The following is a 22,221-nucleotide window of genomic DNA, read 5'->3' as shown; positions in this document are numbered from 1 at the left end:
GTCTACCATGCACTTTTTAACTGTGTGGCAGTACATCTAGGGTACCAAGCTGTAGTTATGGCTGTGGAGAATAACATAACTGAGGGTCTTCTCCATTAAGAATGAACTCTGCAAAGTATATTGGACACTTTCCTTCACTGGGAAGGTTCCCCTTGGACAAGATTCCCAATACTTGATGGAGGACCTGCAAAAGAAGAAAATAGATTTTGAGGATTGTTAAAATTATTTTTGATCCCACTGTGTTTTGCTTTATCTTCCAGTATGGAGTAGTTTCCCAGCAAATAGAAGCCCTTCCCGTACAATGTTGAGGGTTTCCAAACACCAGGCAGCCTTGCTTTCCCAAGTTATGTAGGCCAAGCCATACCACAAGACCAGCAACTGCAGTCCTGATTACTATCTATGAATGTTCATTTGAAGTGGTTTCCTTAATTTTCCTTGCTTGGAAAACCATTACAAAGGACTGGTGGGTTCCCAGTATGGATGTGCATGACCATGACTTAGAACTTCCTAACTAGTCTCATAAAACTGCTCAACTCAGAGATGAAATCATCTTTTTGAACTCCAAGGATATGTCCAGACACTGCTTTTGAGGGGACCTAAAGTCCCCACCTCATGAAAAACATCATATATAAGTCCACTGCACAAAGGAGGGAACTCCTTAGAGTTCACCAACTATTGCCCAATAACAATCCCATCACCTTTATCCAAAATATTAGAAAGAGTTGTTCATACTCAACTAATACAGTACCTCCAGAATAACAACCTACTTTCCATATCCCAGCATGGCTTTAGACCTTCCCATAGCACAACGAAAGCACTACTATCATTCACCAACATAGTTAACCACCAGAGAAACAAGGGTCTATTTGTTTCATCAATATTCTTAGACCTATCAAAAGCTTTTGACATGGTAAACCACACTCTGCTTCTTGATACCCTATCCACCCTAAATATAAATCCCTCCTCTATATCATGGTTCAACAGCTACTTATCTGCCCGTCAGCAAGCAGTCCTATGGCAGGACCAATTGTCCCCCCTGTTACCAGTAACCACAGGAGTCCCTCAAGGACCCATCCTTGGCCCATTGCTGTTCTCTCTATTTACTAATCAGATCTCTTCATCCTCTCCCACTGCCTCAACAGTACAATATGCAAATGACACTACCCTCATATGTGCTGCCCCTACCCTTAGTGAACTGCAAACCCTTATCCAAAATAACTTCACCCTAGCCGAAACTTGGTTCACTAACATCAAACTTCTTAATCCCAAAAAAAAAAAAAAAACAAATTGTTTTCAACCCTGGCAGAGCTCTTCCCCTAAATAATAATTTCACCATTAGCACCAAAGAAAACATTCAAATCAGTCCAACCACACACACTAAACTGCTAGGTGTAGAAATAGACAATAACCTGAGGTTCAACATCCACATAGCACAAACCATTAAGAAATTTAATAAAAAACATGGTCTCCTCTATAGGAACAAACAGTTTATGACAAAACACACCAAAGTAACCATCGCAAGACTCATCTTCTATCCACCCTCCTCTATGCCTCTCCCATCTTGACCAATCTCCGCCAAACTGATCTAAATAAAATGGAATCTTGCTACAACAAGATTGCCAAGTTTGCTACTGAAGCCTCATATAGGTCCCACCACTGTCTATCCCTTAAGCAACTCAACTGGCTTGAGTTGCCATATATACTTCTACTCAATCAATTCTCTATAGCACACAAACTCTACTATCTTCCTGAAATAACTTCAGCACCTAATTCAGCCCCACATTCCCTCTAGAGCCTTAAAATCTAGTAACCAGAACCTCATAACTGTCATCAAACATAAAAACAAAGCTGGTAAGTCACTCTTTGCCAATACCATTGCCAAAACCTGAAACACACTACCAAGCCAAATAACTTTTACCGCCTCCTTTAGTCAATTCAAAAAACTCCTGAAAACCCACTTTCTAAGTAACTGGCTATGCTCATGCCACTCACCAGGCTAATCCATACCAAGATAATTTGTCAGGGTACAGCTATATATAAACAGTTTCTCCACTGAAAGCTTACAAAACTTATAACTGCAAAAGAAAAAAAAATGTACCTCTGATTGTCTACTGTAAGAAATGTTAATCACTAGCATGATGTCCTGTTGTGTGTATATATCCTATATGTATGTTTGTTAATCACTAGCATGTTTTCCTGATGTGTATATATGCCATATGTATGTATGTTCTACTTCTTCTTATGTAATGTATTATAATGTGGAGCTTTTCTCCCCGGGCCTCCATAGAAAATGGACCTGTGTCCAGTTGGACTTTCCCAGTAAACAAATATAAAATAAATAAAAAAATAAATACATACAGATATTGTCCTTCCTTTAGAAAATGCAAGGAGCTCATTTCCTGTCTTTTTTTTTTTTTTATTTCCATAGGGGGATGGTAGATTTCTGTCCCATCAGAGACTTTATCAGCTTCTATGCCAGTGTTACTCAAATAAGATCTGGATGGTGGCTGCAAAGGGCATCTTGTTTTTTGTATCTTAGGACAAATTGGAGGTTTCTTGGACATTATGGTGCCATTTTGTCTCCTCAGTATCTCCGCTGTGTGTGCGAGATGTCTGTGGTTTAATCAGGGCTGGCTCACTGTCAGTATAAAGAGCTCTCACTTGGATTCTCCTGAGAGTGTTTGCCAAGATACTAGTCATGATGATGAAGGATGAGTTACTTCTCTTGGCCCTGTCAAGGGTCTCCTTAGCTGTATCTCAGCCTTGGCTATTTTAGATATTGTAGGCCTTGATGCTTTCAGTAATTGGGAGAAGTCTATTCTGTGCCTCACTTAAGTTCTGGCCGCCTTCTGGGCTAAGCTGGTCATTCTTCAGTGCGAAGATTCACAGATAGGGCTTCACCAGGCTGCTGAGTGGTTGACCATCCCCATCAATATCAGTGCAAGTCATTCTGTCCTGATGAAGATCGCATAACACGTTTTGATGATTTATTCTTTACTGGTAAGCTGGGAGACTACTTTGGTTCTGTTACAGTTTTTTGAAAATGAGCTCCTTTGGAAAGGAATGACCACATCAACCAGATGAAACTATTAACAGTAGTTAATGCCTGAAAGATTTGGGATTGATCAGTTGATGAAACCAGAGTCACTCCTGCTATCTTTGACAACCGTACTATAGTATGCTACCTAAACAATCATTCTCGACAGCATCCCACAAGTGTCCACACACTTGCACCATATGAAGACTGCGCCCCACAAAAGCCTAAATTCTTAAAATTCACTTCAAAGCCATTAAAGCATTTTGGTATTGTGGCCCTTCACCCCCAGACCCCTGCTATTTATATATGCTGAATCTGAGCCTGGTATTCCTTAGACTATGTGGAACAGTCCCCCATCTTTGGACTTGGTATATACCCCCCATAACTACACTTTCATTCTCCCTGTTCTATGTATCCAGCTTGTACTCCTCAGAAGTTCAAATGGGTCTCAGCATGTGCATTTCAATAACATCCTTAAGACTGTAGTACATAAGCAGTTAACAAACTGGTATTCTGTGCAAACATATGTTGCCCCTCTACCCCCAAAAAAGAATAACAACAGCATGGCCTTAAATAATACCAAGGGGCTGAAATGTATCTTATTAAACTAAGTACATATCTGCTAATGTCACCCAAAGTCACAGTATCACAACTGTGTTTTTAGATTCCTCCAAAACCCTCAGTTCACTGTCAGTACAGTGACGTAAACTAGAAGGAACCAAATCGGACCTTTAGTATGAAAGAATCATAACTACTACATGTAGCAATTGCCTCATGTACACAAACAACCCTCTCCTCCTACCACCCAACACCACAACCTGTGAGAGATGCACTTATTTAGCCAAACTGGAGGTAAAGCTCTCTCCAGCCAAGACTGAACTTGACAGTCAAGAGGAGAAGGTAAACACTTGCACCACACCACACTTATCACATAGTCCCACTAAACCTACACCCCCAAAATCCATACATAGAAACACAAAAACATTCGCAGAGGCTCTCAATAATAATCTGCTCAAGCAACAGAGACTTCCAAAGCAGAAACGCAAGCAGCCTCCACCCCCCAACACAACCCACATGAGACATAGCCCACAGACTGTGTGCCACTCAACCACAGCCCATAAGACAAAACAACCTACCCAACACACTAGTCATAGGTGAGTCTATAGTCAGGCACACTGATGCCCAAATCACCGGGCTAAACAAGGAGATGGTTACTGTCAGCTGCTTGTTGGGTGCCAGGATCTGCCACAAAACCCACGTGCTCAGGTCACTCCAAAACAAGTACAAATATGACTCTGTCATTGTCCATGTTGGTGTGAATGACCTGAGCTGTACCTTCCTGGACTACATGAAAAGAGACATGGAAGAGCTCTCCGATCTTATAGCCCAGGCAGGTATGACCCTAGCCCTGAGTAGCATCCTGCCATCACCCAGAATGATACCGCAGTACAAAAACAAAATGATTGACTTCAACAGTTGGCTAAGCTTCTGGTGTTATTCTAAGGGGATCCAGTATCTGTCTGCCTGGGACAACATGGTCATCAGACCATGATACTTTGCCAGAGATGGCCTGCACCTACCACCCCTGGGATTCCGCATACTGGCTAAGGCTCTTACTGCCCCTATAGTGCCTTTTTTAGGCAAGGTTCAAATGACAAATTCACCACCATAACATAAACAGGCAAGCAAAAACTGAGGGTAATGCTACTCAGTGCTAGAAGTCTAAATCTCAAAATGACTCCATCGAGGCACTCCTTAAAATGGAGAACATCGCTATTTGTACAGTGACTGAGACCTGGTTCAAGGCTCCAGAGAGCACCCCTGCATTACCAGGCTATAACTCATACCACACTTTTCGGCCACCTAACCTGGACCAGAAAACCAAAGGCAGAGGTGTGTCCATATTCATTAAGGATATCCACACCTCCAGGCTAGTTGCTCAGCATAATGCATCCGAGGTTATCCAAGTGCAATTAGCTCTGGGCAAAACTGCAATCCAAATTGTAGCTTACTACAGATCCCCCACCATGCCCCAGGATTCCCACACCTCTTTTCTTGATATACTGGAAAATATTAGGGTTCAACCAAACACCCTAATAATGGGCAATTTCAACTACCCCACCATTAAATGGGAAAACTACTCATGTACCAACTCCTTCACTTAATGCTTTCTGGAATTCATAAATTCCAATGCCCTGGATCAACTTATCCACACCCCACCAGAGGCAACAATATCCTAGACCTAGTCATTATCAACATGAGTGACCAGTGTTCCACACCTGAAGTCAAATCCTTGTTGGTCAGATCCGACCATAAGCTAATCAGCCTAGATATAAACATCCAGCCCCCACACCCCATTAAGGAAATCGTGGTAAAAAAATCACTCCAAAGCCAACTTCATGCTTCTTAAGACAGAAGTGGCGAACTTTAGGAAATACACCCCGGGGATCACTTTTGTGACTCTGCTCGACAGTGGCACAGAAAAATAACTTTCTTGGGTGGCGTAAGACAGGGAACCTTGTTGGCTGGGCTTACTTAGGCCCTTGGGCCAATAGCCTAGTACCTACCTGTGAACCTATGAACTTCATGACACCCATGCAGATGGACAATGCAGTTACGACTGCTGAATCCTACACAGATGCAATCTATAAGCACTTACATGAGTGCATGGATCATGCTATCCCAAACAGAACCAAGATGCTATCCTCTAAAAAAAGGAAGCCAATCTGGTGGTCCCCTGCCATAAACAAACTCTACAACAGAAGGAAGAAACTGTTGCAAAAGTGAGTAAAACCCCATGAGTGGAGGAGTTCCCTGCTCAGCCTCACTAAGAAGCTGAGATCCCTTATAAGATCCTCCAAAGCTAGCTACGAAAACAAAATTACCTCTGATTCTAGGGACAACCACAAAGCATTCTATAGCTATGTCAAAAATCTCAATGGCAACACCCAGAACTGCTCTGAGTTGCAGCACAATGGCATGAGAATTACAGAACCAACTGATATTGCCAGCATTCTGGTATATAGGTTCAGTGCTAACTTTACCCCCTTCTCACCCCCTAAAGGCCCATAACTATATAGGAAGAATGCAGAGTCCCTGTAATCACAACTATGCAGGTAAAAGCTGCACTCTCTAAAGCCAAAAACACAGCATCCATGGGACCGGACATCATCCCAGGCTGCATTTTATACAGACTTCAGAATGAACTGGCTCCCCACCTAAGCACCATGTTCAGTCATAGTCTCACATCAGGCTTTGTGCCAACTGAATGGCGCACAGCAACAGTTATCCCACTCCACAAAGGGGGAGCCACCACTGATCCCGGGAACTATTGCCCTATTAGCCTGATGAACCTGGTCTGTAAGGCCATAGAACGTATCATCATGGAACTCATAAACAAACACATTGGTAACCTCCAAACTCTAGACCCCACCCAGTTTGGGATTGTGAAAGGCAAATCATGCCTTCTGAACCTGATCGGCTTCTTTGAGGCAGTCACCAAAGCTGTAGATGAGGGTAAGGTGGTTCACACAGCCTATCTTGAGCTCGCCAAGGCTTTCGACACCATCCCCCATTCTGGAATTATAGCTAAACTCACTAAACTTGGTATAAATCCCTATGTCACAAGATGGGTTGCCAATTGGCTCACTGACAGAAATCACACTGTAAAAGTTGCAGACTCCAAATCTGACTTTAAACCAGTAACAAGTGAAGTACCACAGGGTTCAGTCCTGGGACCTCTCCTGTTTGATATCTCCTTCTCTGAAGTACAGGCTAACACAGAAGACCTTTGGCTAAAAAAGTTCACAGATGACTGCAAACTAGGAGCCATAGTTGAGTCTCCAAATAATGTGGACATCCTACAGAAGGGCCTCACTGAGACAGATGCCTGGTGTCAGAGCCATGGCCTCAAGCTCAATGCCAAAAAGTGCATTGTCATCCATTTTGGTAAAAACTCTGTACCATGAACTACCACATAGGTGACAGTCTACTTAACACCGAATGTGTGATAAGAGACCTGGGGACCCAGGTGGACAGTAGTCTCTCCTTTGATAATCACATCACCACAGTAGTCAGAAAATCCTTCTATGTGGCACACCTCATCACAAAAGAGTTTTCATCTAAGAAAAAAAGAGGTCATTGTTCCACTCTACTCAACACTCATTAGACCCATTATAGAGTACAATGCCCCTTTTGGAATGTACCTCACAAGACATCTGCAACAGCTGGAAAGGCCGCAGAAGTACCTCACAAAGAGGATTACTGGCCTCAAACAGATGCTCTACACTGACCATCTCAAAAAACGGCAGCTTTACTCCATAGCATATCGCCTACTCCGAGGTGATCTCTACCTAACATATAAAGCTATGTCAAACCCAGAGCTGTTGGACATGCTACACCAAAAGAAATCCCAAACCCTCTGAGCTACACGCTCTAGGGACCTAAACCTTGTCACCACAATAAACAGGATATGCTGGAGGGATAGATTTCTGTCCCAGAGACTTCCCATACTCTGGAACAAGCTACCCATACTCTGGAACAAGCTACCCATCTATGTCAAGCAAAGTTCCTCATTAGCGATCTTCAACAACAATCTTGATAAGTGGATTGGAAATAGGAAATACACCTCGGGGATCACTTCTGTGGCTTTGCTCAACAGGGACACAGGAAAATAACTTTCTTGGGTGGCATAAGCCAGAGAACCTTGTTGGCTAGGCTTACTTTAGGCACTTGAGCCAATAGCCTAGTACCTACCTATGAATCTATACAAAGAACAAAACAGCAGCTTGGCATGTGTGCTTCTCAAGATCCTAAGGCTTCCTCTTTGGCTCTGATGATTTACTGGCAAGATGAAAGCGTGCACTGCTGAAATCTCCTTCAGCCTTACTTGATAGTGCTGTCAATTGCCTGTACCTTACCAGATCACAACAAATAAGTGTTAACCATCTACTATTTCCAATAAGAGTAAGACTCAGAATGCATTGTAAACAAACAAAAAAAAAGTTACATTCTTTGAATAACATCCAGTACTTCTATTAACACTGATTGAATGCTAACCATAAGCAGCAGTGAGAGGACGTTATAAACTGTCATACTTGGAATGACACTGAACGTATGATCAAAGGTTTTCACTGAAAAATTAATTCCCTTGTGTGGAAACCCATGAAATAATGTAAAATAGAATATTTAGGTTTGCATTAGGATGATAACCTTCCTCTCTGTTGCACTTCTCTCTCATTGAAAAGCTGGAGAGGCGTAGATGGCTCATCCATTGCCTGGAACCATTCCTTGATTCAGCCCCCCTCAACAACTGAGCAAACAAAAAAAACACACAGCTGTGATCAGGAAGCTGGGAATTCTGAAATGCAGGAGCCAATTCAGTTCCGTTTTTTTTTTTTGCTTTGTCCAGACTCTCCTTCCTCAGATTGTAGTTGAAAAAAGAAATTATATCATACATGGAGCACTACAGCATTCAGGTTTTAAGATAAAAAAGAAACTAATTTTTTTTCTTTTAAACAGTAGCAAACTGCTTGCTGAAGTTTAGACCACACACTCAGTACTACAACATTTAGGTTTGACTGCAAATGCAATACTGGTTTTAAAAGCCGATATGCACTAATTGGATAGCCGATCGCACCCCCTAACACTTTGCACCAAGGCCACAATCAAATATTTCCAGTTATACTTTCCATCTAAACTGGCCCAGATGTTGCTCACTTGGCATAAACCAATCAGCTAAATACTTTGATGCAAAACATGTCACCTAACTACAAAAAATCTTAAAACAAAACAGGAGATGGAACACCTCTCCGTTTCTTATCCATACCCTGGAATAGGTTATACTGACATATATGCAAGTAACAAAGTTTTAAACCTTTTAAGCAGTAATTCTGATATTATTACACCTGTAACAGAAAATGTACAATTCCAACAATAAATATAATCTATCTCCTCTCATCTTAGTTGCTCAAATCCCTGATTTCCATCCAGACAACTGCACTCACTGTTCCTAAAATGACAGAGCAGACCAGTGCCCAAATTAATCCCATCCTAATGGAAGCATAACCATATTTATGTATGATACATTACATCTGCACACTATGCTTCACTACTGCTGCTACCCAAGAATTGAAAAAAACAATACTACATACTGTAAGGTAATACTCTTCATGAAATGCACCAAATGCAATTGTGTTATTCTTTTGTTAGAGATATTAATGTATAAGGTATACTTTCCATATATTTTTAACTGCATTATAACATACTGAAATTAAATGAATCTGTCTTTCTCTCTACATAAATGTATATGACACCTAAGTGCAGATGTTTCCAACCATTCCTGATAGTTGTGTATTATGTGTGTCATAGTACAAGTTTTTTTTTCTGTTGTACACTACAGTTATTATCCAATGCAAACAAGAGGTTTTGTCTTTGATCCCCTGTGTAAACCAACCTTCACCAGTACTGGCTAACCTGCAAAGTATATAAAAATTAAATTTTTTTCTGATCCTGTACTTTTGTACTGTATTCATTTTTTCACATTTGTTCAGGCTGTAGTTGAAATGGCTTTGCTTTAAACAGTCCATTCAGGCTGATGGTAAATACTATCCTATTTCAACCTTGTTTTTGGAGCAGAATATGGATCTGTTGGATGAAAGAGAATGAACATTTGCTCTGGCTTCATACTGTGTATCTGTTAACAATGAACAAGAAATAAACAATGATGAAGTTATCAATTAGAGCAGAAGACTACATCTCTGGCTTGTTAAAAACCTGCTTCCTATGCCAAGAGTACAGGAGTTGATTTTTTTCTGTCTTCATTTGCCAGTCCTGTGACCTTGGGCAAATCACTCAACAAGACAGTACATACAGGCAATTGGGAATGTGGGCTTCACTGTTTAATGGTCACCTGGAGTACACACCTAGTAGCAATCTATGAGTGAATCAGGCCACATACACACACACACACACACACACACACACACACAATACACACACACACACACACACACACACACACACATATATATATATATATATATATATATATATATATATATATATATATATGTATCTAGAGAGAGAGATAGATATAGATATGTATATATATGAGTATGTTAAATACGCAGTTATAGATTTTCGGGGGTCTACAGGCAATAAAGAATACTATATGAGTTAGTACAACATGAGGGGAGGGCCCAGTCACAAGTTGTGCATCAGGATACTTGTGCCAAGTAAACAATTGGAATTCTGATATGCAGGTTTTTGGTAGGCTACATCAAATTTGCAGTAAAATCAGCAAACTGAACAAGAAAGACAGTAATAAGACTAGCAGAAAAGCAACCATTCCTAACAAATAAATTGGACCTCTGTAATGAAAACAGAACCTGGAAGTTGGCCTCATGTTCACCACCAGGCTAATTAATTTAACCCCTTACTGTCTAACTTCCTTCTTTCCACCACCCAATGTCAACATTTCTAGACAATTGAGCATTCTTAGCTTCAGTTTTTGATATTTTTATCCTGAAAAAAAAAAAAAAAAAAAAAAATATATATATATATATATATATATATATATGTTTTTTTTTTTATTTTGTCTGTATGAATAGTATAAGCTTATTGTACTACAATTGTTATATGCTTTTAGATACAATGTCAAGGAACTTGCGTTTGAGCTCCTGTTGTAATTGGCATACGTACAAATGTATAATTATGTAATCTTCCTTGGAGGTTTTCTTCCCAGGTCTCCTCTGAAAAGGTCTTCTGGCCCAGTTGGATACTACCCGGTTATCAAATATAAATAAATAAATAAAGCAAATAAATAAATTAACATGAACACTGCATGCATAGTCAGAATGAGGATGTTGGCCAATATTATTGACATACACTGAGTAGTGCAAAAACAATTAACAGCAGACAGTGGTTCTCTTACTGATGTATGAATAATGAGTAACTGGAAAGCAAACTAAAGCCATGACCAAAGGCGGTTTTAGTCCCATCATTCTACAGCTATGGCCATTCCTGACAAATTTTGTTTTGTTGCAGAACATGTTATGCTTTAATGCATTATGGTAGTGAAGTGATTTGCAGTCAGATAATCAAAACATATAACCAAGTGATGTTTCATCAGAAACAATGAGTTAAATTGGTAGTTGGCAGAAGTAAGCAAAAGGCTGGTGGACCCCCCCCCCCCCCCAGTTGGGTCAGCTTGCTGGGAATGGGAATGAGTGTCAGCTTTGTCTGCTTTCACATCCTAGGAGAGAGGAAGCAACTCCTGACAAGAGTTCTAGCCCTCTGTGGAGACAGGGAGTTCCAGCTGTGTAGTAAATGATTAGAGTATACGCCATCCAGTCAACTACAGTTTGACAACACTGACTAATGGCACACAAAGAAAGGGGCAGCAGGACTGTTGATAGGGCAAAATAATAAAAATGCAAATAACCCCTCAATAATGCCTCCTAGGCCAGTAAGTGAAGAAGTGAATGGGTTAAACTGGTTAGGAAAGGAATGATGGCTTAAATGGACTGGCATAAAAAGCCTGAAAAATGCATTCTGGGAGAAGACCCCCTAGCCATTCTCTCAAATAGAATCAGATCAGAGGGGGAGGACATCCTTCTCACTCTCTCAAGTTCAGTTAGTAAAACTGTACAAAAGTGTTTTTTTTTTTTTATTTTGGTTTCAAAAAGTTTGAGAAAAGTCTAGCTGTTAATCTTATGCCTGTTATTTATATTGACTGACCATCTGTCTTAGGCTGACCAGTTAATGAGATACTTTGTGTTAGAAATGCAAAGATATTTTGCAGGAGAAAAAACTTGAAAAGTGCCTCTTCAAAAGATGGGAAGTCTTTTGCTATACAAAGGCAAACAATGCTCTGATTTTCTGGTAGCCCTGATTATATGCAGGAAACAAATCAAACTGTATCTTGCAGACTTATGAAAATTAATTGGAAATAAATATTTAGAACATGATTTAATTAACAAATAACCAAAACATTTCTAAACAGCACTTGTTTTGAACTTATTTTCAAATGCATACATTTACATATATTTACATATTTTATATTTTGCATAAAGGCCATGGATTTCAGAAAAAGAACAATCTCAAGTCTCCAGAGACCACACTGTTATTATTTTGACATAAAAGTATTTATTTCACTGCTTCTGCTAAAATTTCCATCGACTTACTCATTTGCTTTGCACTGTTTGAGTAGTCTTTCTTAATTACGGAGTACCTGCAATATTTGTATAAAGACCTTTACATTTTATGTATTGTAAAATAATCCTTGCTTCTGTAGTAGGTGTTGTACAAACATAAGAATAACAAATGCATTCAGAACCCAAATACAGCACATAAAAAGAATTGGGTGACATAAACTCTTCTCTTGCAATTCAATAAGCTGGCATCGTAACATGGGTGCTTAAATGACTGTAGAACAGAGGCTGTCATTTAAACAAGTCACAATGAGGATTTGGCTTCTGCTGCTATTTTGGTATAATTGTCATCTCTGATAGTGACTTGAATAACAAAGTGCAGCTGATGAAGAGGTCACTATCTTGTTGTAATAAACTCCCCGGAGTACTACATTCATTTATTTTATGTGCAGAAATGTAAGCACATTAATAAAATCAAAGGCTAGAAAAACATTAAAGCAGTAAATGAAATAAAATGCAAAAACTGTTATTGTTATAATTTAGAATCAGTCAAGGTCCTTCCATATCACTGTTGCAGTATTTTTTTACTAAAGTGATTCTCTGCCAAGAGTAACCCAATGTCTGGCCAATATGCCAAAGCCTTAGGTTTTCATAGACATACATCACAAGTATGCCTCCCATTCAAGGCCGAGAGCATAAGGTGACATATAGGTGTACATACCTCAGAACTTCTTTGCTGCTAGTCCAAGCACCATCTTTGATCAATGGTCTAAGTGCTCCTTCTACTGTGCTAGTTATCAAGCTGTATTTTCAGATATCTGCCCAGTTATGGATTTACTCTTATCTTATTTACATGTCATCCAAAAAAGGAAAATGTCAGTGCGTGAGGCAGATTCCCCATAAGGATCATCACAAGCAGGTTATCTTTTGCTTGGTACTTCCCATAACCATAAAAAGTGTTCTGTTTGCCAAGCATTTGTCTCTATGATTGTACATAGTCATCTCGTTTCCTTGCCTATTTTATCTGTAGAACCAATATGTTAAATTATTGGTAAAGGGTGCTATGGTGGAATCCTCCCGTACCGAAAGTCAGCTGCCTACCAAGAAGAAGGCCAAAAAGAGTTAGGTCTGACTTGGCTGCTGTTCTGCCTCCCCTACACATCTCTCTCAAGGCTTGTGAAAACTCAGAGGATCACCTGGTTGTTCTGTTGGATTACTCTGCCATGACCATATCGGAGGCCAACATGGATCCAACTTCTCACACATCCTTAAAGGCTCTGCAGTTGTCCTTTACAGATGTTGAGGGGAAACCTCAGCTGATTATTTTAGAGGGACTGAGGGGGATTCCACAGATACTTGTTCAGAAGGAGATTCCTGCTGCATTAGTTGAGTGTAGGCAATGGTCTGAACCTCCTAGGGTGTTGAGGGCAGACATCTCTGAAAAGAAGAAACACAAAAAACAACATACTTCCCTGCTGTTAAGGCTCCCCAGGCATGAATGGCAGGATTTTGCCCAGGAGTTATTTAATTCACTAATGGTTTTGAAGCCTCCCCATGGAGTTTCTGTCCCTGCTTCACCTTAGTCCTCTACCCCACTCGATGCATAGACAGAGGGACATTTCTGAAGGGGAATTAGATTCTGGGGAAGAGTCTTAGGAATATTCCTCTCACATCCCTTCTCCTTTGGATTACGGCTCTGAGGAGGAAAATTCTATTAGCCCAGATTCTCCCTTTGAAGAACTCCCTTTTGTGGATACTTTTTCTTCTATAATGTAATTCTTTAAATGGCTCTGTTCTCGGGTTTCTGACATTCAGGCAAAAGGTGTTATGAGCTCCTCCAGATGGAATTTCCTCAGCCTTCCTGCTGTCCCTCCTGTCTTGGCTGCCCTTTGAGATATCTTTATAGTATCCTCTGTGGCCCCTGATTCTCATCCTCCAGCCTGTAAAAAGCCTGACAGGTTTTACAAGGTGCCCAGTGAGTGAAAGTTTTTCTACAAATGTCCATCTGCTGACACTTCTGTGGTGTCTGTCTCTTCTGACAAACCCTCTAAGCTTTTGCCTTCTACTAAACCGCTCCTTTCTGACAAGGACAGTAGAGCTATGGAATGTCTGGGTAAGAAAGTGTATACTGCTGCTAGCTTGACTTTTCAGGCTATTAATTACCAGACTCATATGATCAGGTTTATTTTAGCCCTTCTTTCTCAGAACTTTTAGGCTATATCTGATCTTCCTGATTCTGGAAGGAAGGTCTTGGCCCTCTCTTTATCAGGCTCCACTTTTCAAGTAACCTGTCACTGTATTAATTGTAGTTATGATGCAGCTGATGCCTCCTCTACAGCTACTGTTTTTCAACCTGTTTTGACATGTTACTCTTGGCTTTGTCTCCAGTCTTTGCCTGATGATATTAAAGCTAAATTATTGGATGCTTCTCTTGATAATATCTTTGGTTTTGTGGCTGCTGAGCTTTGTACTTTTCTGCAGGATAAGGGTAAGGCTTTGCAGGAATTAAAACATATTTTTGTTTTCCTATTTGACAGTGCTGTGATGCAACAGTTAGTAATGTTCTCTGGTTTGATTCTTGGCTGTGGTGCCTTTTGTGAGGAGTCTGCATGTCTTCTCTGTGTTTGCATGGGTTTCTTCTGGGTGCTCCAGTTTCCTCCTACATTTCAAAGATATGCATCTGGAAAGTTTCTCCCCAGGCCTCCACTGAAAATAGGTTCTGTCCCAGTCAGACTTTCCTGGTAAACAAATGTTAAATAAAAAGAAAAAAAACATATTCCTAAATTTCAGAAGAATTATCCCTCAAAATCTGCTTTTGTTCACAGATAAGTTCACCCTTCTCCCAAATGTAAGAAGGATTCTAGGTGGGTTCTTCCTGCTAAGTCTGCTCAGACTACCACTTCTCAGAGACCTCCTTTTTAAGAAAGCCTGGCTCTAACTGACTGTTTGCCTCCCCCTTTCCTAAGTGAGATTCCTTTATCCCAATGTTTTTCCCTGTCCTTCCCAATTGGTTAAGGATCACTCAAGACTCTTGGTTTACATCAGTCATCCAGCAAGGACACTTCATGGTGTGGAAGTCCCTTCCTCCTTTTCTGGGCATCCCTCAACCTCCTCAGGAACAGCTTCCTTTCTTCCCAAAACTTCTTCAGGCTCTTCTGTCTCAAGGTACCATTCAAGTTGTGCTCCCTTCTGGAAGATGTTTTATTCCAGAATGTTTTTGATCCCCAGGAAGGAAGGCACTGGGAAACCCATTCTGCATCTGTCTCAGCTGAACATCTTTCTGAAGATTCCTTCCTTTTGGATATTATCCCTTTTGACCCTTCCTCTTTTTCATCCTGCAGACTTTGCTGGTCTCCCTGGATCTCAAAGATGCTTAACTTCACATCTCTATTCATCACCTTTTCAGGATGTTTTTGCATTTCTCTGTTTCTGTCTTGCATTTTCAGTTTTCTGCTCTGCCCTTTGGCCTTTCTACTGCACTAAGGGTTTTCACTAAATGCCGAACTCCTGTAATTGCCTTTTGCATGATGAAGGAGATGCACATCTTTCCTTATCTGGAAGACTTCCACTTTCAGGCTGCCTCCCCTGAGACTTTGCTTCAGCATCTCCATTGTACTATTTGTTTCTTGCAAAGCCTGTGGTTTACTGTGAACTTCCAGAAATCATTCCTGGTTCCCTCTCAGGATTATGTGTTTCTCATTTGCAGGCTCCAGACCACCCATGTGCTGGCTTCCCTGCCATCACCCAAGGCTCTTCCTCTAATTGCCTTTTTTTTCAATCTCTTCTTCCTCAGGTTTCAGTTACAGCCAGGGAGAGTCTAAGGGCTCTAGGGTTCATAGCTTCTACCATTCCTATGTCACGTCTAGTCAGGCTCCATATGAGAAAGATACAGTGGTTCCTAAAGTCAGTTTGGCTCCAACACTGTCATCTTCTAGATTCTCTAGTCCCTCTTTTTTCATGCCTAAGACTTGAGCTTCAGAGGTGGATTCATCAGCTGTCTCTCAACCTGGGACTTCATTTTCAGCCCCCAGTCCCCTCTCAGGAACTTTTCTTGGATGCCCCAGACATGGGATGGGGAGCCTCTTTTGGTCCCCTTAACATCCAGGGTCTCTGGCCTCCTCATCTGAGGTCAGACCACATTGATATCGAGCAGATAAGAGCTCTCCTTTTCACCCTTCAGGCCTTTTTATTCTCCTTTTCTGCCAGGTCTTCTCATAATCTTTACAGACAATACCACAGTGATGTGGTACAACAACAAGCAAGGGGGGGGGGGCACAGTCCTACCGTCTTTGCAGATTAACTCTTCAAGTTTGGGATTTAGCTGTCCAGTTTCAAGTTTTTCTATAGCTTCAGAGCAGAACATGGTGGCAGATTGTCTGAGCAGGTCTATGACACAGACTCATGAATAGATGCTTCATAAAGATGTGTTTCTGGATATTGTCCATCAGTCGGCTACTCCTCAGGTAGATCATTTTGCCTCCCCTTTGAACAGACAGCTTCCTCTTTTTTGCAGCAGACTCCCAAATCCTGTTGCCTGGAAGGTGGATGCTGTATCTTATAGGGGTGTTTCTCTATGCCTTCCCTCCCCTACCCCTCATTCCGAGGGTCCTGCTCTAGATAGAGCAAGACTTCCCCAGAGTCTTGTTAGGGGCTTCCTTTTGGCCCAGACAGCATTGGTTCCCCCTTCTTCTGCACCTATGCAATGGCAATCACCACAAGCTACCTCACAGGTTAGACCTACTCACATAGGACAACAGGTCTCTCATCCATCCTCACATGTTCACCCTATAACTAACATTGTGGGTGATACTGTTTTGATCCCTTTTAGGTAAATTATTTCTAAGAACTAGCTTAGGGTTCTGCAGGAGGTCAGGAAACCCGATACAAGGAAATCCTGTATGTCCAAATGGAAGAGATTTTCTGTTTGGTGCCTTGCTCTTAACCAGGATCCACTTTTTGTGTGTATCCCTCTGGTTTTCTCTTATTTGTGTGAATTGCTCCATACTGGGTTGGCATGTTCTTCAGTTAAAGCTCACCTTTCAACTATTTCTGCTTTTCTGCCATTAGCTCCTCCTCTGGCCTCTAAGTTTGAGGTCAAGCAATTTCTTAAAGGTATCTTTCATGTCAGACATTCCAGAAAGCCTGTTCCACCTTCTTGGGATCTTAATTTTGTTCTTGAAAAATTGACCCAGGCTCCTTTTCAGATTGTAGTTTCAGTTACTTTACAGCATTGTACATATGGAAGACTGTTCTTCTTTTGGCCCTTACCTCAGCTAATAGAGTGTCTGAACTCCAGGGTCTTATGGATGTTCTTAGTTTTTCATAGGGCCAGAGTGTCTCTTCTTACTAATCCTTCTTTTATGCCCGTGGTGGTTAATGATCTGTCTCTTAATCAGTCTATTAATTTGCCCTGCTTTTTCCTTCTCAGCAGTCTGCTAGAGAGAAGGTTCTTCACTTTGGATTTGCATAGGCAGCTCAGGTATTATTTGGATAAGACTAAGGCATTAGCAAGTCTGAGCAACATTTTCTTTCTTTTCATACCAGATCTCTATGTTTGGCTACTTCTAGGCAAACTACTTCTTCATGGATCTCTAAGGCCATTTCTTTTTGTTGCTTGTTTCATGGGAAAAGCCTTTTTACTCTGTAAAGGATCATTCTACAGGGCTGTCATGGCTTCTAGTGTTTTTTTTTTGTTTTTTTCAAACGATTGGATATGATTCCACCCTCGAGGCTGCTACTTGTCCTTTGTACATACCCTTACTAAACATTACGTACTGGATGTTGTTTCCAGAGCAAGAGCGGGCTTTGCCAGAGCTGTCCTGCATTGTTTTTTGAGGGCTCTTCTGGGCCTTCCACTTCTCAAGTTTCCTCCTGAGCTTTTGTACTCTCCCTCTAGTAATGAACACTGCAACAATGAAATGGAAGGCCATAGTACAGTTGTGTAAAATCTCACCATAACAGTAGATGTGTTTCTCTTCATTATTGCAGTATTCACTTGCTCCCTCGTCCCCCTTCTGTCCTGCACTTTTCCTTTTCTCCTTCTGGATGCACGTTTCTCCTACTTCCTAGGCTGTTGCTCCTCCTGGGTCTATTCCCTTCTGAGGTATGTATGTCCTTATGTTACCTTTATGCCCTACACCTTGAGTGGGGAGCATATGTGTCATGTATGATGTTTATAAAAACCTAAGGTTTTGTTATACTTGTTGGACATTGGGGTACCCTTTGCAGTGAGTCCCCTTAGTAAAGAATACTGCAACAGAGAAGAGAAGGACATTTACTGTTATAAGATTCTAGACAACTGGACATTTTAATGAAGTGATGACTGAAAAATGACATTATTAAATAAAAAAGTCTTGAAGGACCTTTCAATCCAGTTAACGAAATGATAGGGCTAGAATGTAGGAAGATCCGCCAGGGAACTACCACATTAACAATACGTCCCTAAGAACTGACCCATTTGTCTGGGATTTAGGAGCCTATGTGGACAATGACCTATCTTTTAACCAACATGTGTCTTTTGTTGTAAGAAAGTCTTTCTATATTGCAGAGTTTATAAACAAACTGATTGTTTGCAGATCTATGGTTGTCATTGTCCCCATTTGCTCAGCCCTCGTTTGGCCAGTTGTTGAATGTAATGGCTACTTTGGCATGTAACTGTCCGGACACATGCAACAATTGAAATGCCCACAGAGATAGTTTACTAAAAGGATGCAGGGCCTGTACAACATGTCCTAAGTGGGCCGACTCAAAGCCTTGTCACTATTTTCAATAACCTATAGACTGCTAAGAGGTGACCTATGTCTGGCATACAGGGCATCAACTGACTCATTACTGATGAATTTACTGCACATCAACAAGTCAAATGGCATCAAAAAATACTCAGTCTAGGTTTTAAACCTCTTCTGCAAAATTAACAGCATGGTTTGGAGGGACAGGAATATATTGCAGAGAATACTGCTGCTGTGGAACAAACTCCCCACCCATATAAAACAAAGTTTATCCCTGTCAATACTCGAGTGCAACTTAGATCTATAGATGGGAAAAAGAAAAATTACCCCAGAACTGTCACCTGTACCAGTAATGGGCAGAGGCATCCCCTAAATGCTTTATCCAGTATATGGTTCCTCTCAACTTATCTATGGTATGATACCACTTTTTGTCATTAGGGGTAATATATAATTAATTGACCATGGGATGGGTAAGACCAGTCTATAATTAAATGGAGGAGGATATTGCAAACAGAAAAAGGGAAATTGGCTTGGCTTAAGATACTCACTAGGGCAGTTAGCCTAGTACTTACATATGAATGTATGAGGATCACAAGGCATTAAGATGCAATGACTGGGGCCTACTAATCAGTGAAGTAGTGGCTTCATGTCTGTAAATGCATTCTGAAAACCACCAGCATCTGCATCATCGGCAGAGTAGAGGGCATGAGCTGTCTAACAGGGATCAGCAACTCCTATAAGAGAAGCCATATTGTGCAAGACTTAAAAAAAAAAAGAGTTAAAACCAGGAGCAATTTGCTGATTTCTCTGCTTGTTGTTTGGATCACAAAATGGCTTTGTAGCTGAGGGTTTAGAGCACTGGTTTAGGAAACCAGGGGTCATGAGTTCAAATCTCATCAAGGCCTGTATCTGTCCTTTAGTAGTTTGAGTTACTGTACTGGTTAATGTGTTTACCTCACAAACAAAAGGTACAGGGTTTGATCATATGTTGAAAGGGGCATTGACTAGGCTTAAAGTGACCCACAGGGGCAGCTTGCCTAGTACTTTACCTAAGTTATTGTGCTTGGTATAATGGCCAAGTTGTTTGGCTCACAGTCACAAGGTAGAGTGTTTGATTCTCACCTTTTGGAGGGAAATTGGCTAGGCTAGAATGGCCTATTAAGAAAGCTAGCCTAGTAATTAGCTATAAACTTATGAAACCATGAATCTAAGGAAAACGGGACAATAACAATTTTTTATGTCTCTAATAGGCAGCCTGTAAATGGTTCATCCACCAGACACCTGCTTGTAAATGATTTACCTCCTAAGCCCCTGCTTAACACTTATTTAAGGGTACCAGAACTTGTCAGAGATTTGGAATGCATGGCTAGACTTAAAAAGGTCCTTGTGATCATTAGTCTAGTAAACACGTATGAACATCACAGAAGAAAGTTTGTCAGTTTATGTTGTTGATATGCTGGTACATTTTTTTCTTGTTCTATGCTTTGTTTTTCACAGATGAGAGACAAAAAAGAGGAAACGGTTGACTTCTCTGAGTTTGAGTGGCTTTGGAGTTAATATAGTTATACACTGCAATGTGGCTTACCTGTGGAAATATTATTTACGAGTGTTTGGTTATTCTTTATTGGATGATTCTTTGGAATTGTGATTATGAGAAGAATTATATGTTTTAGTGTAAATGATTTGCATACAGATTACATGAGATGTGATAATAAATTAAAATTGCATACCTATTATTCATATAAACTTGAACCCTATGCACTTTATGCAACTTAATCAGAATATGATTGCATCGTCATAATTTATACAATAACCTGGCTGCAGATTGTTGTACTAACAGAAGGTGACTCACTTCACTTAAAAGATGAGCCTTTTTTATTATTTCTGTTTTCTTAAGAGTAGTAATTTAATATGCCTATTGTATTAAGATAATCCTCAAGAGAGCACATGATGACCGATCAGTCTACCATTTTTTTCTGCCATTCTGTGGACTGCTCTGTCACAAACACAACTAAAAACATAGCACTCAACTGTCCAGATTTTTGACTCATATTTTTGGTATGTTTATTATAAAATTATAGTTTTTTTGGCAAATCATTGAGGACTTAAAGTCAGAAAACGGTAGACATTTGATTTGCAAACATCATATTCTTCAGAAAATTCATGCTAATGCAAAACCTATTATTCCATGAACTTTCTACATTGTTAAGAATAAGATTTAAGAAATGTCCCTGTTTTTGAGCCTTTGTCCCCTGTTGTTTGCGGCTTTGTCAAGATTTCTTGCTCTAACAAGTTGAGAGGTATGACTAAAAGCAGCATAAATATACATTGAAAAAGTTGTAGCTCTGTAGCAAGTTTAATTTTCACAGATATCCATCTGTCTGTATCTTCAGCAGTAATACTTAATTTTCTATTTATTCAGTTTATGTATGGTTTCTTGGTGCTGCGGTAGCGTTGTTGCCTCACAGTAAAACGTTGTCCTGTTCGATTCTCAGCTAGAGCATCTTTTGTGTGGAGACATGCGTGAATGGGCGTACCTTCGTTGAAGGTTGTGCGTCAGGGCTGGCAACTTGGCACATAAAAATGTACTGCCAATCATTAGCGGACCGGAGTTCCGCTGTGGCAACCCCTAACCAGGAAAAGCCGAAAGACACAACAACAACATTCACTTTATGTATGGTTTCTTTACAATGTCCCATTTTTGACAGGCAAGAAAAAAAGACTCCTGGTGTTATATAGTACGTCGAATAGCAGACCATGTCTTGAATGGGATTGCAGAACCTACTTTTTTCTTCTGTTTAAACATGCTAAAAATTGGAAAATTTGTTAGTATGTCACTAACGCAGTCACTTTTTATAATATCTGACGATTTATTTTATTACACCAAAAGTCATTGTTTTTATACAAGGCACCATGCCGGTTTTTGCTTGGTGCACAGTGTATGTTTTCATTTGTTATCATATCTCTCAACCTCTTGGGGAAAGAAATCTGGACAAAGCCATAAATAATGGGAGGAAAAGGCTCAAAAATAAGGATAATTTCTAAATATTGCTCTTATAAACTTAGAAAGCTGATAAAATAACAGGTTTTGTGTTGGCATGAATTTTCTGTAGGGTATGAAATCAGAAATTCAAATGTCTATCTATTTTATGAAAAATGGACCAAAAATATGAAACAAAAATCTGTACAGTAGAGAGGTATGCATTCATTCATACATTAACATCTTGTATATCTCACACATGTTATCTTGCTATATCTACAGTATGAATTTTAATTAGTAAAGAAATGGCAATTTCTCCTTTTG

At 40.3% G+C, this 22,221-nt stretch overlaps 1 protein-coding gene and 1 non-coding gene across 4 annotated transcripts in view; both read left to right on the top strand.

The window, feature by feature from the left end:
* Positions 1-22,221, top strand: part of PLCH2 (phospholipase C eta 2) — a 1,923,638-nt gene that overhangs the window by 777,611 nt on the left and 1,123,806 nt on the right. The gene's annotated exons all lie outside the window — the stretch shown is intronic.
* Positions 19,750-19,822, top strand: TRNAP-AGG. The gene has a single exon. It is a non-coding gene; the product is annotated as a tRNA-Pro (tRNA).

The sequence above is a fragment of the Protopterus annectens genome, chromosome 2.part1 (genome assembly GCF_019279795.1).
Source record: "Protopterus annectens isolate FY-2018-M chromosome 2.part1, PAN1.0, whole genome shotgun sequence".
Lineage (NCBI taxonomy): Eukaryota > Metazoa > Chordata > Ceratodontiformes > Protopteridae > Protopterus > Protopterus annectens.
The sequence above is the reverse complement of the archived record's forward strand: the minus strand, read 5'-3'. Positions and strand labels throughout refer to the sequence as shown.